This window comes from Gobius niger (assembly GCF_951799975.1).
Source record: "Gobius niger genome assembly, chromosome: 23".
Lineage (NCBI taxonomy): Eukaryota > Metazoa > Chordata > Actinopteri > Gobiiformes > Gobiidae > Gobius > Gobius niger.
This window is the reverse complement of record NC_136874.1, coordinates 7,722,839-7,740,065: the sequence shown is the minus strand read 5'-3', so window position 1 is coordinate 7,740,065 and position 17,227 is coordinate 7,722,839. Positions and strand designations below refer to the sequence as shown.

General features: G+C 44.5%; 1 long non-coding RNA gene across 1 annotated transcript in view; it reads right to left on the bottom strand.

The window, feature by feature from the left end:
- The window catches only part of LOC306982080, a 153,529-nt gene that overhangs the window by 88,315 nt on the left and 47,987 nt on the right, over window positions 1–17,227 (bottom strand). Inside the window, exon 2 of the long non-coding RNA XR_013794165.1 lies at window positions 104–166. This is a non-coding gene — a long non-coding RNA (uncharacterized lncRNA). The remainder of the gene's footprint in view (window positions 1–103; window positions 167–17,227) is intronic.

The window sequence follows — 17,227 nt, the reverse complement described above, 5'->3', positions numbered from 1 at the left end:
ACTTGGCTATAAATACTGTTTAAGTGGTGCTAGCTTGCCGTTAGCTTTGCCCGTTTGCCTGTTAGCTTCTTCTTTCGTGATTCCATTGGTGTGCATTGATGACTCCGACCCGGTGCAGGCAAAGTTGCAATTGTGGTTTTCTGGCACCAGGGGGAGATGAAAGACCCTCCAATCATCAACATTTGTATAACCCCCAGAGGGACTACGGAAAGAGTTTTGTTTTGTGCCATTCACACTTGTTTGAGTAATCTTTGAATCTTCCTTCCTTTGGTACTATTACAGTATAAGTGACTTTAAAGCTTATGCAATGCAGTGTGACCAAAAGCGCTCTACTTACCTCCCCACCTTTTTGAGAAGTGTGCAAATCAGTTGGTTGCTGTTTGCATTGGATGGAATTGAGTGTCTTAGTAGCATCAATGAGCCCTAATGCTAAATTTAGTCTACAAAGAGAGCTTGATTAAAAAGTAGGCCACGGGATGCGAGAGCACTAACATCTTAAAAAGTAGAATCTCTGATGGAAGAGGACAGTTTCCATGGTGATCCTGTATAAATGGTGTAAAGGGAAAAAGAAAAGAAAAGAACAAAACAGACATTGTCGTGAGTGCACAGACTTCCCCAAAGCCACTGGGCCTCAATTAACTCGTCACAAGCTGCGAAGAACTGACCCCTTTGCACCTCTCTGCCCGCTGTGAGCAGGAGGAGAGGGACGAACTCCGCCACATGACGCCTGCTCGAGCTGAACCAGGGTGAATCGGCAAATATGGTCAACATTGTGAGGCTTTCGACTGGTTCTGTGAGGCCTCAACATTTGAAAATAAACATATCGTTAACTCGATATAAGGAGATATAGACATTTTCCACACACAGAATCTGAACCTCTTGACCCCCACTTTAACCAAGCGCTTTTCCTTCTGTTCCTGTGCATTAATGACTGCAGAATTTGCCGCTCTTTGTTTATTTGAATTAGTTTAGTTTTGAATGCAGCCATAGACAGACAAGCTACTGTTGTATATATTTTGATTAGCTGTGCAAAGGATTGATCTGAATATATCCTGCTGAACAACCAACGCTTATGTTGTTATGCAAAGAGTGGACTGGCTGTGTTCGGGAATCTTTCCTTAATTTACACACAACGCTGATCAAAATCAGAGATGTCAGAAAGTTGTGACGATGCCGGAAGAAAAAAAAGGCCCGACCGAGATGAAAGCCGGTGCCCGTCTTATCCGCGCACTGTACGGCTGACCTAGTTCTGCTTTTTTTTTCGGTGATCACACTCCTCTCGCGAGCACACTTTTAATCTCCCGGATTAAACGCGCATTTGTATAATTACACATCTGACCATGCAGGTTAAACACGGAATTAGTTTCCGCAATTAGGGCTATACGTCGCCATCGGAGCCGCGCACTAATCCAGGCGTATGAGGCTGTGCTTATGACGCATACGGGAACATGCAGCCTTAATGCATTCATCAGCACGCGGAGGATTATACTGTATGTCTATTTTTACAGATAAAAGGCAGGTCATGTGACGCTGGCTATCATCTCAGCGCAACACAATAACGACTGACTGTTTGAACTGCCATACTTATATGCCTGTATAAACAATGTTATTTTGTCGAATTAAACATCAAATTTTCATCAAAGTGATATTTTTTGCTGCAACTTGGTTTGTTTGTGCAAGTGTAAGCGTGGGTCGTTCAGGGCATCCAGACCTTTCTTCAAAACGAGCTAGGCCACATTTGTCTCTTAACATATAAACTTTCACCAGGAAACAAAACAAGACTTAATCTTCACAATAACATGTTCAGTTATTGCACTGATTCAGGATTTCTCTGTAGATTTTGAGAAATTATTTCAAAGGCCATTTTTCTTACATTGGTGTGACAATACTGTAAATCCATCTACGTTGCTCCTTGATATGTAAGTAGCTCCTTATATACCTAATTCCCAGAATGATTTACAGATTTTTCCACTAATAAACAGCTTATTTCAAACTAGACAAGATATCTAAAATCCCCTCTGAAAAAGTCTTTGTAACTAATATGCCAACAAAATAAAACCATAAGTTTAAACCTGGCTCTATCCATTAATCGTTTTTCGTTACTGAAACTATGGGAAATGTTGAGGCATTCTTGGGCATAAAAGGCTTCATTTTAAATGAAAATAACAGAAAACGTATTATATTAATGCTACTAATGCACAGTAAAAGTTTCAAATTGATATCTCCCTATTTAAAAAGTGTCTTTATTCACCTGCAATGTGTCACCTTAAAACAAAAGTTTTTAATTATGGCTAATATTATGACTAAGATCTCCGTATATTTTTTGACTGATTAAAAATTAAATGGTAATGAAATAAAGTGACTGAAAACATCAAAACGTCAGGTTTTGAAAAAGCAGTGCGTGGCTGTGTATAGTTCAATGACAGTAGATCTCATCAAATACATTTTACATGGATTTAACAAACACCAAACTGCTTTCAAAAGGAACACTGCTAAGAAACTGAAGCATTTGCAATTTTGTGACTAGTCGACCAGTGGAATTGTGATGCCCTATCAGTAGAAGTGGCCGTAGCAGCAGTAGAAGTAGTTGTAAATGAGCCACATGGGACTTGAAGCCAGATTGTGATAAGACAGCTTTATGCACAGTCGTATAACTCCGTGTGCCGGGAATGTTTACCAGTAAATTGGAGTCAGATCGGCCGCAGATTCACGTCCACGATGCCCCACTCCCCCCACGCGTGTTCGCCTACCGCACAGCCGCACACCCACTCGTCCCGCGGGAGCCTCAGGTGTCGCCGAGCCCGAGGTGGGATAAGTTCTCGCTGAATAAAAGCCCACACACACACACACACACGCACACCCTCCAACGCTGCACCCGCGCCAGCAATTTTGCCCGATCACAATGGTGTTTATCTTAGCGCCGCATCTCCCATTTCCTTGGGCTATTGTCCTGCTTCCCTGGCCCATCATGTCGAGCAGATTGTGCTTTGACAAAAGGGCAGCGTGGGGTTAGAAACACACACGACATGGAGGAACTATTTTGAATAATGCGGCTTTAAGGGGAGATGCAATGGACAAACTACTCCTATTAATACTGCTGCTACTAGTGGATGTCTTTCTCGCACAGGACAGGAAACAAACCACTTGATACATTAGTCTATTTTAACACATGGGTTTAGACTCATTTCACATCACAATGCATGATTAGTTTGTACATATAAGTTGTGTATATGAGTTAATGCACATCACTGGGCCTGGTGGTAAAGGATGAGGTCTGAAGCGGCCAGTGGATGAAGAGCCTCGATGAGTGGAGTAGAGATGAGGCCAGTTGGAGGAGGGGCGGAGGAGGGTTGCAGCACGCTGGGAAACAGTAGTGAACGAAGGGGCTTAAAAGGGGAATCCTGGGCGATGATTGGTTGAAGTGGGGGATGTACTGTTGCGGTGATGGACTGTCACGGCGGTGCAGTTTGAGATGAAGCGATGATTTGATGATGTGTCATTTTGAGATGAATAGAGTGCTGTTGAATTTACTCTTAAAGGAACAGACCACTGTTTTTCCACACTGAGATATGTTCTTCCCTGAGCTTAGACGAGTTGATACGTACCTGTCTGGTCTTTGTGCGTGCGCTCAGTCATGTAAAACGACCAAAGATCTTAGCATTTGAGCATTAGAGCTATTCCTATTGCTCCAAACGAGGATGAAGTTGGAAGCTACCATGGACTTCCACGGGCACACCCAAAGACCAGACGGGTACATATCAACTCGTCTAAGCTTAGGTAAGAACATATCTCAGTAAGGAAAAACGGTGGCCTGTTCCTTTAAGCTTCATTTATTATGCTCCAATTTTCATTTTAATGTAATTTTTGTTGAAATGTGAACAGTTGTGAGAATGGTGTGGTGAAAACAGCCGAGTCCAAGCCAAATTTCCCAAAGGGGAAAAACAGTTTGTTCTTATCTTAAAAGGACGAGATTGAAGTTTACAAGTTCATCCTCACTACTGCCACCTCAGGTCTTACGCGTAGCTGCAGTTTCTATATTAAGCTTGTGCATGACGGCACTTCGGACCCGAATTAACACCTTTTTGAGTGAGAGGCAGTTGTGTTGAATAGGTCTGGGCTCATTCTACACATTAGGACATTGCTGGAGCAAGTGGGAGGGGTGGAAAATACATAATTCTAACATTTTTAAACTCTGTCTAGTCCCTTTAACTTGCGGTGGATGCAGCTGTCAATCACAATCACAAGCTCCTCCCCATTTAAGACCTTTTCAACCATTTTAATCTCTAACCACTGTCTGGAGTCCAGCGCGTATCTTTTCAAGATGCACCTCAGCTACATGGCACAAGTCACTCAACAAGGGGACGCGGGGAATAACGTGGAATTCGCCTAATAATTCATGTGTACAGTACAGCCAGTCTAAAATATTAAATTTCCATCTCGCTGACTGCCTCGACGGAGCTTTCTATGCATATATACAACCTAATCCCGGAGTGCCAGATGTCGTGCTGTCACTTTCATGGCCGCACCACATGTTCGCGATGTGTAGCTTGACCTGACCCTTTCAGCCCCGCAGATGTAAAGGCACAATACCTCGTAAGCCTCTCCATAGTCAATATTGTACCATCACTTAGACTAGAAGCTGGGGGTTCGGATACGCTCGGAGATCGTTACAGGGTCAGGGTGATGAGCGGCCTTTGGCAACGCTACACCTGATAACTCATGCAAGAGAAAGATCTAAGTTCACACAGATGGAAGGATCTTTATAGTCGGGGATGAAGCGCTTGCCTTTCATTGCAGACAGTGTGGAAATGGAAAGATAATTAGGCCCCACAGAAAGAATTAAGATTTTTTATTGATACAGTTCTGTCGCAATAGTATTATGTAATTTTATATGCAGCAGTTTCTGAATCATTAAAACCTAATAAAACAGCCAAATGGAAATTATATTCTGCTGAATTTCTAGCAACAATGAGTCATCTATAACCAAATAAGAGGTGCAGGTGTTTTCATATATCCTACAGAATGATTAGGAATATGTCCTGTCACTGTCACCGACATCCCAGTTTGTTTACCCTTTGGGGAGGTGCTTCGGTCCAAACTGAATTCTCACCAAGGACAAGGTGCGTAATAGTCTGGGACATTATGGGAGCAGGTGTGATTTTTCGAATTTGGCCCGTCAACGTGTCCGAGGGCTCAAGGCCGGTCCACAGCTCTGCCTGGATTTGTCGCTGCTTGTCTTGGGAAACGTGTGGTTCACGCTTTTTTTTTTCATCCACCAAGAAAAGGACAAAAACCTGGCTACATCCCGTTCCTTTCACAATGTACCGGGCTTGAAAAGATGTTGAATGGCTGGACATTGATACACTTCTCTTTATACACTTGTGTAAACCTGTTCTTTGCACTTGTCTGCTGCAAAACTGCATAATGCTGAACTTGACAACCCAACAAGTAGAAATCCCTATATCTCCACTAGAACCCCAGCGTTAGATCTTCATTCTCCTAAGGATTTACTTCCTCAATCATGCCTTCGCTCTGGGGAATTATCTGCCGCAAACACAACACGGACGCTCGACTATTACAGCGCGTATGCAGTGATGAATTTGCTCACGTCTATTGATCTACAGTATGTCATCTCGCGCGCACACCGAGCTCCACGGCAATGAGACGCAGACACAATCATGCATTATAGATGAGCTATCCGGCTTGATGGGGTCCAATTATTTATGAATACCGTCTCGTGCCGCTCGTGTCATATCTTTAAACATTCATATGATAACACATAGAGTAAGCCCCGCAAGCTGACGAGGTATTTGCTTAAGTAAATCGTGCGGAAATGGAACAGTGCCCTTGGTTGTAAAGACAATATTTGTTGGACGCGGAGATACGAGGAGAAACGGGGATAATTTGTTTGCGCAGGAGTCAGTGGAAATCTGTTAGAGCTCGACAGTCAATACATTGTCTTGCTTTGTTATGATGTGTGTCAAGGAGAAGCTTTGTGTAGGGACCTGAATGTGGTCTTCGCTGTAAAAGAATTACATGTACTGTAGATGCTGTAGGTTGAACAAAGTCGGTGTGTTTTCAATAGTTTGTGGTTTTCGGTTTAGTTCAATACTACCACATTTAAGGCACATATGACCAGAAAATCAAAAGTTTGTCACACTCAAAACTTTTGTTGCATAAATACAGACGGCCTGCAAATGTCCACAGTCAAGTAAGGAACTAAGAGGACCTGTTACTCCACCACTGATTTGATAAATACACTATGGATTTATTTTCTACCAAAAGATACAGAGAAATGGAGAAGAGCAAAGTGGTTCAACAGAGAAGGCTAACCATTTTGTCTGACACTGATCGAGGCTCCGCAGTATTCTCCCCGATGGCAGGACTGACCAGGAATTAGTGTGTTGCCCAACTCGGCACAGCATTCAGACCACTTGTCCAATAGTGATTGCTGAAGTATTCAGGCAAACAATCAATTGTTTTGTATAGCCTAATATCACAACAGGAGTTGCCTCACAGAACTGCACCAAATATTAAAACAATGAAACAAAACAAAACAATATAATGTCCATGCAAACATGATGTCCAAACAGATGTAATGTTCAAAGAAGTTAGCAGCAGATGGTAACGGGCCCGGGGCATACAACGCCCTTGGACTCTCCTACACTGCAAGGAAAACTTAAAAACCCAGTGGGAAAAAAGAGAAACCTCGGGGTCGAACCACAGAAGGAGAGATCCACTCCTAATGGGACTCCTGATGGGAGTCTTTCTACAGACAGGGCCATGACCGCAGAAGAACGTCCAGTCCTTGTTGGAGCTTCAGTTCTTGTTGTCCTGCAGTTCAGCTTTAGATTACCACGAGACCCCGCTCATAAGAACAACACCCATCCGGCCTTGCTGACTGGTTATAATCTGCCTCCTGTCTGAACGCATATGTGCTGTTCTAGAAATATAGTTGATGCATTTCTGGCAAAAGCTTGAGAACCAAGACCCACCATTTGACATGTCTCACCTATATGATTATATGTTATCGATTCTTTACTCCACCCGTCAGTGGTCATAATGTTCTGCTTGATCCATATACTCTCAGCTCAATAACTGTCAGTTTATCCTGGCTGGTAGAAAACTGTCGACATAAAGCCAAAAGACAAATGCTGCGTTGGAAGACTCCCTATCGAGCAACCTCTTTCTTACCGTATACAACCCAGCAGCTAAAACTCTACCACCCAAGATTCTTCATCTTTGATCCCTCCACCTCCTGCAGCTACAGTTGAGCCCTGAAGCCGTTCACATTAACCGCTGCTTGGAAACGCTTGCACTTTTCTCTTACCACCAAGAAGTTACGCTGCTTTTGAACTCATTTGGCTCAGATCACCTCCTGACCTCAAGCTCAAGATCATCCCATCAGCCGTACTGTGTGTCAAATATATCATAAATCTTTCATGCATTGCTTTGTGGTTGTAGCCCACCAATCAAGCAAAATTGTATCAATCCAACGCATCGTCCATGCGAAACTGGCTTTTTGGGAGTTTGTAAATGAACATTTTCCAAACTCGGTCCCACAGTGGAAAGATCTCAAACGTTGCTGTCGTGGCTCCCTTCTTACAGCGTCTCTACAACTGTTCCTAGTACGATGACATTACAGTGCCAGCGTTGTGTATGTTATCCATGATCTATGACCTTATGATGACTATGATGATTAGTGTAATGACTTTGTTTCCGCTACACCGCGAGCCACAAGGAGAAAAACACAGCAGAGTTAGCCTGTGTTTTTGAACTGACAGTGAAAGTCCGATCTCTGACAGTGTGTAAGAAGTATGAATTAACCTTCTTGTCTCTTCTTTAGTATATGGGAAATCCATGAAGCAGTTTTACTGATGGTGCTGTCACTGTTTACTTTCCAAAAAGTTTACTGCACAAACGCCATCTTCAGTCGTGATAGTTGGTGGATGAATTGCAGCGGTTTTACACACATGACTGTCTTCATGTGGATGCTCGAAACTATTCCCGTTTGTCTTGGATGTGTGGATATTGCCTCGGTTGTTCTGGACTTTTCCACTGTTCTCAAATCGTTATCTATACTGGGTTGTTTTAGCATCGACATCGCTTTACCTCTCACCTCAAGAGTCTTTGTCAGCAACTAACGATCTGTTGCTAAAAGATTGTTACTTGGTGTGAGAGGCGAAAAGTCTTTAACCAGACCTAGAGAGACTTATCCATGCATTTGTCTCCAGCAGGCTAGACTACTGTAACGGCCTGCTCACTGGCCTCTCTAAACAAGCAATCAGACAGCTAAGGTACATCCAGAACCCTGCTGCTCGAGTCCTGACAAGAACCAGGAAATACGACCATATTAGTCCAGTGCTCTGGGCTCTGCACTGGATTCCTGTCACTAAGAGAATAGACTTTAAAACAGCTCTGCTTGTCTACAAGTCTTTTCATGGTTTAGCACCAAAGTACATCTCTGACATGTTAGAGCCGTATGAACCATCTCGGGCCCTGAGAACTTCAGGGAGGGGCCTCCTGGTGGTTCCCAGAGTCAATAATAAACACGGTGAGGCTGCGTTTCAGTTTCATGCACCTAAAATCTGGAGCAGTCTTCATGAGGATGTGAGACAGGCCTCAACTCTGACAATGTTCAAATCCAGGCTGAAAACAGTTCTTTTTACCAATGCATATGACTGAAAGTATTTTATCTGCACTCTTGCTTATTACTGTAATTGATTAATTTTTTGTTGATGTTTTTATAGATTCTATTTGCTTTCTTGTATTTATGCAACTGTGAAGCACTTTGAATTGCCTTGTGTATGAATTGTGCTCTACAAATAAACTTGCCTTGCCTTTAACGATAAAAGAACCAAGTATACAGCTATCCTTGGGGGTTCATATTCATAAGCCGCACCAAAATCTATACATTACCTACAGACTAGCTAACCAACAAGCAAGTCCGCCAGCCAATCCATGACAGCATTAGCGGGGACACTCACAGATTGCTACACCACACTATTTGAAGGTGAGCAACTGTGAAAATGACGAAGCAGCATGACTTGTTGTCCGTGCTGAATCTCCCTTCATTGCCTCCTGCTCTCGCTCGCTCTCTAAATCCCGTCCGCAGCAGCTGTAGCCTTTTAATAAAGTCATGGGTGGCATTTTTTCAGTATGTCACGGATGTGAAATGGCTCTCCTCGCGCACGTTTCGAAGCGGCGTGCCCTGGCAGGAGGGTGATTGATGGCCAAGGCAAGCTCGGGATGCACCATAGGCCGCTACAGATTGTCACAGTGGAAACTTGGCACTTGCGCACACAGCAGACATGCTAACTCATAATTCATTCATTTCGACTACACGTAGCCACGGGCAGAGCAGGGCAGAATGGGGGGTTGTCGCCCACCTGCCCTGCACAAGTCGTTCGTCTTTGAAAGCTGCCAACTGCTATGACAAATGTGCAAGAATGAAGCTGTACTATATGTACGGGATTGCATGCTGTGCAGTGTAAGGAAAGGAAATAAGGATAAGACAGCCTCGGAGTGTTTTCATGTTTCACTGACAAATAGGTTTAGAAGTAAATACATAAACAGGCATATTGTGCACTGTGTATAATTATTATTCAACTATTGACAAGTATTGTTTGTTCTTTTACAGACATTGGTTAGTTGTTCATAATACATTTCTTAACAATTTTCAATTCTGGTCTTTGAGTCATCATCTGTACTCAGTAGTTGAATGCAAATCTCGAGGAAGGCCTCTTCAGTCATGCAGGATTGTCTCCTGAAGGCTTCAGACTTCAGCTTGTAGATTCCTTGATTAAGTCGTCTAATCCTCAAATTAAGAATCTTCATCACATTGTTGGGTTGCAATTTCTCTGCTGTATGTCCTGCTTCCAGGGTCTTCTGCTTCAGGCAACTGGGGAGCAATCTGTTCCGTCTACATCTAAGGTTGAACCTGAGGTGGTTCCTCTCATCTGCTCATTTTCGGGTGGTTTTCTCCAGTCTACGAGCCAAAGGAAGGGTGTCTCTCCCAAAGTTGGCAGTACAGAAGATGACTCAAAGACCTTCATTGAAGATGGACAACTCCTGTATGACTGAGAGCTTATACAAATTTCTTAACAATTACACAAAAGAGACCAACGGCACAAAAAAGTCTAGCCAAAGAGCAAAAGTTTTTAGTATTGATGCACAGTTCGTCATCTTCTTTAGCACATAGTTTGGAAATACCTTTTCTTTGCACATTTCTGTAAAGTTTTTCCGTGAGCTACAGCATTTCAAGTCCACTTCGAGTTCATTTTATAGACCGACATCTGGAGTGGTGCTTTGGTTTCGTTCATGTTTCAGTAACCTTGCATATTCAATCCATCTCCCTCTACCAAGCTCAAAATGCAGCCACATGAAGCCAGTCATGTTTGTCAAACCGTACCTGTTGTGATCCGGGGTTGAGTGCAGTTGATCAGATCAGGGTTCTGGTAACTCTTCTTTGATGACATCCCTTCTAATGTTACTCCTCTGTTCAGAAGGTAAACTTTACCCCCGCTGAGACAAAAGTTATTTTCATAAACCGTTCTGTCTCATTCTTCAGAGAGTAAAACATATCAAATGCTTCAGTGGTTGCAATAAAATATGCATCAAGGAGCCTTAAAAATCAAACAATTACAATGTCAACAAGAAGTCCCGGCATCTTATGGGAGCTTCGAATCATTTAAAATTCAGACACTTTGAATTATTGAAACCCGTGAAAAGGATCCTGGATATGGAGGTTTTCCCCCGCTGACTGACGTGACACATCTTAAACACCATTACCTTTTTTTTTTCCCTCTCGGGCCACAGGTGAGGCTCAAAACGGCACATTTTAGCAGTCGATAAAGCGCGTACCGCTGAGGCCGCCACGGAGGACTCCATCTCCCCCAAGGCGACCGACAGAGGTAAAATATAAAAATAAAGATCGCCTTGAGCACATCTTGGGCAAAACAGTCACACACACATAAGGGAGTGGATATATTCTCGACGAGGTTTCATAAAATTGATATTCTGACCTCTATTGGGAAGCTGGGGGCCAATTGGAGTGGGTTCTCATACTAAAAAATTGAGATTTGTAGAAGGAAGTGCATCAAAAGCAGTTTACATGTACTTTATTATTATTTATTCATGCACATTTTGTAACCCCACCCCTCTATTGTTCAATAACTTTAATTAAATCCATCTGTATTGCCAATCGAAAGACCCATTACGATGCATCTCCGCATTTAAACCTTGGCGTGTGTCTTCCCCCCCCCCCGTCGTTGATATTTCACAGTCGACTTGTCTTTAAAATGTTGCTGCCGGCAAAACGTGACGCAACCGCCTTACCCGTTCAGGAAACGCCAAAGTATTCTTAGGTGAGTGTGCCACCCTCCAGAAATACATAGATAGGAGGGAGAAAAAAGAAAAAAATCATGAAAATAACGCCCCGGGCTGTGTTTTGATTGGCTGCTGTTGTGAAAAAAAAAAAAGACATCCAAGGAGAAGAAGCGTATCCCTCTGTGACGAAGTGACTTCACTTGTCCCTATATGTATACACATATTAACCTCCTGTGCACACAAGTATCTAAGTTAAGTGTATTCTTTGTGTTACTTACCTTTGTTTCTTTGTTTCTACTTGGGATGTGTTTGGGGAGGGGCCGCCCAGACATCTCCTCCTTTTATAGTTTCCAGTGGTGATGTCACTGATGATGTCATCAATACATCATCAGCCTGTACCATTTTGAATTGTATGTTATTAAGTTAGTGTGGCTTATCCGGTTATTGTTTTTATTTTGTTAAGTAATGTTAAGATTTCTAATACTGCCTGTGCAGTTGTGTGTGAGACCCATGGCCTGAAGAGATGTCATGGGTTATTGTAATTTTGTCAGTGAGGTGGAATGGCCCAACTGATTGGCCATTGTTTTAGGCAGGTGTGTGCTGTTTTTGGGGGGAAAAGGGCTGGAGGTGAGGGGAGACCTGTTAAAAGTCTGGAGCCGATCACTGTAAATAAAGCTTTGCCACGCAGCAAAAATGAACTTTGTCTTCTGACATTTCCTTTAAAAGCCACTTTTTGGCCACTCATCGCTACACTACCTCACAAATGGTGGCAGTGGTGGGATCCAGTTCATAAGAAGGAAGATGCCTCCAAAGAAACCTAAAGACCCGCAAGAAGAGGAGAATTTAGTTGGTGCTGGGGCAGAACAAATCACTGCTCCAACCCCAAGTCTGGCTGAAATATCAAACCTACTGAAGGGCTTGGTGAGAAAGCAGAATGAACAAGATACCAGATGGGAACAGGACAGGCTGCAACAGGAGAAGCGGTGGACAGCCATGGAGCGCAGAGTGGATGAGCTTCACCATGAGGTCGGGACAGAGCGCCAGGACCCCCAGTTCCAGAGGGGACGTGCAGAAGCAGGACCATCTCCGGAGAGCGCTGCGTCACCGGCTTCCAACGCCAGTCTGGTGAGATTACCCAGCTGGAAAGGTCCTAAAATGCAGCCCTATCAAGAAGATGAAGACATTGAGCACTATTTAACAACTTTTGAGAGAATAGCCAGAGCTTGTCAGTGGCCACATGAGGACTGGGCATTACACCTGGCCCCACTGTTAAATGGCAAAGCGCGAGCAGCTTATGTGGCTATGGACATCAATGACACGATGGACTATGACAAAGTGAAGAAAGCGGTTCTAGAGAAGTTTGAAATCAGTGCTGAAACCTACAGAATGAGATTCCGGTCCATTGTCGTGAAGGAGGATGAGACACCCAAGGAGCTGCAGTCCCGGCTGAAGGACCTGTATGACAAGTGGATGACTCCAGGGAGGAAAACCAAGGACCAAATCGGAGACGCGATTGTGCTGGAGCAGTTTTTGGGAGTGCTGAACCCGGACTTGCGTACGTGGATAAAGGAGCGCAATCCGGCTACATCCAAGGAAGCGGCAGAGTTGGCGGAGACATTTGTTGCAGCGCGACGCTCCTTTACACACCCTGGCCCACATACGCTCAGGGCAACACCTCCGTCAGTGAGTAAACCTGTGGGTGGGGCTGGGTTTAAGCAGACGGTCAGGCCGCCTTTCACAGACAACTCTGCTCCTGGACAGCTGAGGATTAAAGGCCCCATAGTATGTCACTCCTGTGGTCAGACTGGTCACATTAGATCTCAATGTCCAGGACAACCGGTTGGCCAGACCTACATGTGTTTCTCTCCCAAACCTACGAGTTTGCTAGAAGAACTGTCACCGCCTGTCAGTGAAGAAGAAAGGACTGTTTGTGTTCTCATTGATGACAAACCACACATTGCCCTCTTAGACTCAGGCAGTAGCCGCACTCTCATTAGAGAGGATTGTCTCCCTAGAGATGTGACTTTTTGTGGTAAAGTGAAAGTTTGGTGTGTTCATGGTGATAATGTTGACTATCCTCTCGCAAATGTTACTGTCCAAGTAGAGGGTCAGCAGTATTTACTCTCTGTGGGTGTTATGTCTAAACTTCCCTACCAGGTGATTTTGGGGTGGGACATCCCTATTCTCCGGGAGCTGATAGCAAAGGGCAATGACAACGACAATATTGCTACGGTTGAGAGTTTGGGTGTTTTCACCAGGTCAAAAAAAAGTCTGTTGGAGTCAGAAGGGAATGAGGGTGAATGGGAGAACTTACCCTTTTCAGAAAGTGATGTACCCGGGGGTGAGAGCTCTAGCCGGGGGCCAAAGAAGAGCAAAACCCAAAAGCGACAGGACAAAATCAAAGGCACAAGAATAACTGAGCATATCTCTCCTCCAATGGCTGAAGAGCTGATGGTTATTCCATGTGATCTGGCTAAACTGCAACATGCCGACCCCACTTTAACTCCTTTATTTGCCAAATGTGTTCCCAACAACACTGAAGTCACGGATAGAGTGAGAGAGGTGTTTATTTTGAAGAGTGGTCAATTGTGCCGACGCAGCAAAGTGGGAGATCAAATAGTGGTTCCGGAGGGTTTAAGACCTACCGTGTTGCATTTAGCGCATTCAGTACCTTGGGCGGGTCATTTAGGCCATTTTAAGACATTTTCGAGGATGGTTCCCAGGTTTTACTGGCCACATCAGTTTTCTGATACAGTGCAGTTTTGTAAAGCCTGCCCCCAATGTCAACTAACTGCTCCAAGTAGAAAGTCAGATCGGGCTCCCCTTATTCCAATGCCAATAATAGACACTGCATTCTCCCGCATTGCAATGGATATTGTGGGCCCACTTGTAAGAAGCAGCACGGGCCACAGATATATCCTGGTGCTTAGTGACTATGCCACTAGATATCCTGAAGCTTTTCCCCTTCGGAAGATCAAGGCCCGCCAGATTGCTAACTGCCTCATTCAAATGTTCTCCCGGGTGGGCATTCCCAGAGAAATAATAACTGACCGGGGCGCGAACTTTACTTCGACACTGCTGAGGGAAGTGTACAAACTGTTGGGGATCAAAGGGATCACGACGACCCCCTATCATCCACAAACGGATGGACTTGTTGAACGCTTTAATAAGACACTTAAGTCCATGTTGAGAAAATTTGTGGAGGATTCAGGGGCCGACTGGGACCAATGGCTCCCCTTTCTCCTCTTTGCCTATAGGGAGGTGCCACAGGCCTCTACAGGGTTTTCCCCATTCCAGTTACTTTATGGTCATGTAGTACGGGGCCCCCTGGATGTGCTCAAGGAGGCTTGGGAGGCTCCAGACCCAGAGAAACGGTGTGGTGTTCTTTCCTATGTGCTGAAAATGAGGGATAAACTGGAGCAATTGCAGCAGCTGGCAAATACAAACTTGGCGCAGGCTCAACATAGACAAAAGCTGAACTATGATAAGGCTGCTCGCCGACGTTCATATCAGGAGGGACAAAAGGTGTTGCTTCTGCTGCCTACTTCTGAGAGTGAACTTTTGGCTAAGTGGCAGGGCCCTTTTGAGGTTACAAAAAAGGTTGGTCCGGTAACGTATGAGTTGTATATGCCTGACCGGAGGAAGAAACACCAAGTCTTTCATATAAATCTGTTGAGGGAATGGAATGAGAAGGTCTCGTCGATGCAGCTATGGGCTCGGACTGTTGTTGAAGAAGAGGAGTGTCAGGAGCAGTTTTTTCCTGCACCGGAGGAAGGGCAGTCACTCCCAGCCCTGTCTCATCTCTCTTCAGACCGACAGGAGGTGCTACGTAACATCATTGAGCCGGAGCTGTTCAGCACCAAGCCAGGCTGCACATCTCTGATTCAACATGAGATCAGACTTCGGGATCTCAATCAGCCACCCATTAGAGACACCACCTCAAGAATCCCTGCAAAGCTGATGCCTGCACTGAAGCAGGAGGTGGAGGATATGCTGACTATGGGGGTGATTGAACCAACTAGAAGTGAGTGGTGTAGTCCGGTTGTTTTAGTCCCTAAGAAAGATGACCCGAGGCAAAGATTTTGTGTAAATTTTTCAAAACTGAATGCTGTTTCTGTTTTTGATGCTTACCCGATGCCTAGGGTGGAGGACTTGATTGAGCGGTTGGGTAATGCGAAATACCTCACTACGCTTGATTTATGCAAAGGCTATTGGCAAGTACCACTGTCGGAAGCTTGTAAGGACTTAACCGCCTTTAGGGTCCCAAGTGGTCTCTATCGTTTCAGAACCATGCCTTTTGGACTTCACGGAGCACCAGCTACGTTCCAGCGGCTGGTAGATGAGGTTCTCAGAGGGGCGGACCTTTACACAGCAGCGTACATTGATGACATTGTTGTTTTCAGTGAGAGCTGGGAAGACCACATTGAACATTTGAGAGATGTGTTCCACAGGATAAAAGAAGCTGGTCTCGTGATGAATGCTCGGAAGTGTCACATTGCAAAGACTGAAGTGGAGTATCTGGGTTACATCATCGGGGGTGGGGTTATCCGACCTCAGATGAACAAAGTTGAGGCCCTCGCTGCGTACCCCCCTCCTACAACAAAGAGGAAAATGAGATCATTTCTGGGTTTAGCCGGTTGGTATCGCCGCTTCATCCCAGATTTTTCCTCTCGGTCTGCCATCCTCAGTGACATGACGCGGAAGTCAAGTCCTAATACGGTCAAATGGACTCCAGAAAGTGAGGCGGCGTTTAATGATCTCAAAGACTGTTTGTGCAATGGCCCAGTGTTACAATGCCCTGACTTCTCTCGTCCCTTTACTGTGCAGACAGATGCTTCTGGAGTGGGGCTCGGGGCTGTGTTGCTGCAGGGGGAGGGGGTTGACCAAAGACCCGTGCAGTATATAAGTCGGAAGCTCTTTCCCCGGGAAACACGGTATTCGACTGTTGAGAAAGAAGCTTTGGCGGTGAAATGGGCATTGGATACCTTGAAATATTATTTGATGGGGGATGAATTTCTGCTGGAAACGGACCACCGGGCGTTACAGTGGATGAACAGGATGAGGGACAGTAATGCAAGAATTACCAGGTGGTATTTGTCACTGCAGCCTTTTCGTTTCAGGGTCTGCTGTTTTGTGATTATTATTTAGAAATGTTGATCATAAAGACGTGTGGATGTAAGGACACTCGTACCCAGAGGCAGCGGTGGGAGATTAGTCTGTCTTTTTTCCCCCCCATTTTCCCATTTTACATTCCAATTCAGAAAGTTATTCCAATTCAGCGATAACTGGCGTTTCGTTCGGCGTCCCCCGGATGCGAGGTTAATTGTCTTGTCAAAAACGCTGCACTGATAGCAACTTTATGGAACATGAATCGACTTCTTCTTCCTCTTTCCTTCTTCCTCTTTTTTTCTTCTTCCTCTACTTTTCCTCTCCTTCCCCCTTTATCTTCTTCCTCCTCTTCTCCTTCCCCTTCTTCCTCTTCGTTTTCCTCTTTTTCTTCCTCTTTCCTTCTTCCCCTTTTTCTGCCTCTTTGTCCTTCTTCCTCTTTTTTACTTCTTCGTGTTCTTACTCCTTTTCCTCTCTTTCTTCTTATTTTCCCCCCTTTTCTTCTTCCTTCTCTTCTTCTTCCCCTTCTTCTTCCTCTTTGTTCTCATCTTTTTCTTCCTCTTTCCTTCTTTCCCTTATTCCTCTTCCTCATCCTCCTCCTCTTCCCCTTCTTCTTCCTCTTTGTCCTTCCTCTTTTTCTTCCTCTTTCCTTCTTTCCCTTTTTTCTTCTTCCTCATCCTTCTTCTTCCCCTTCTTCTTCCTCTTTTTCCTTCATCTTCTTCCTCTCTTTGGTCGTCCTCCATTTTCCTCTATTTCTTCTTATGTTTACCCTTCTTCCCCTTTTCCTTCTTCC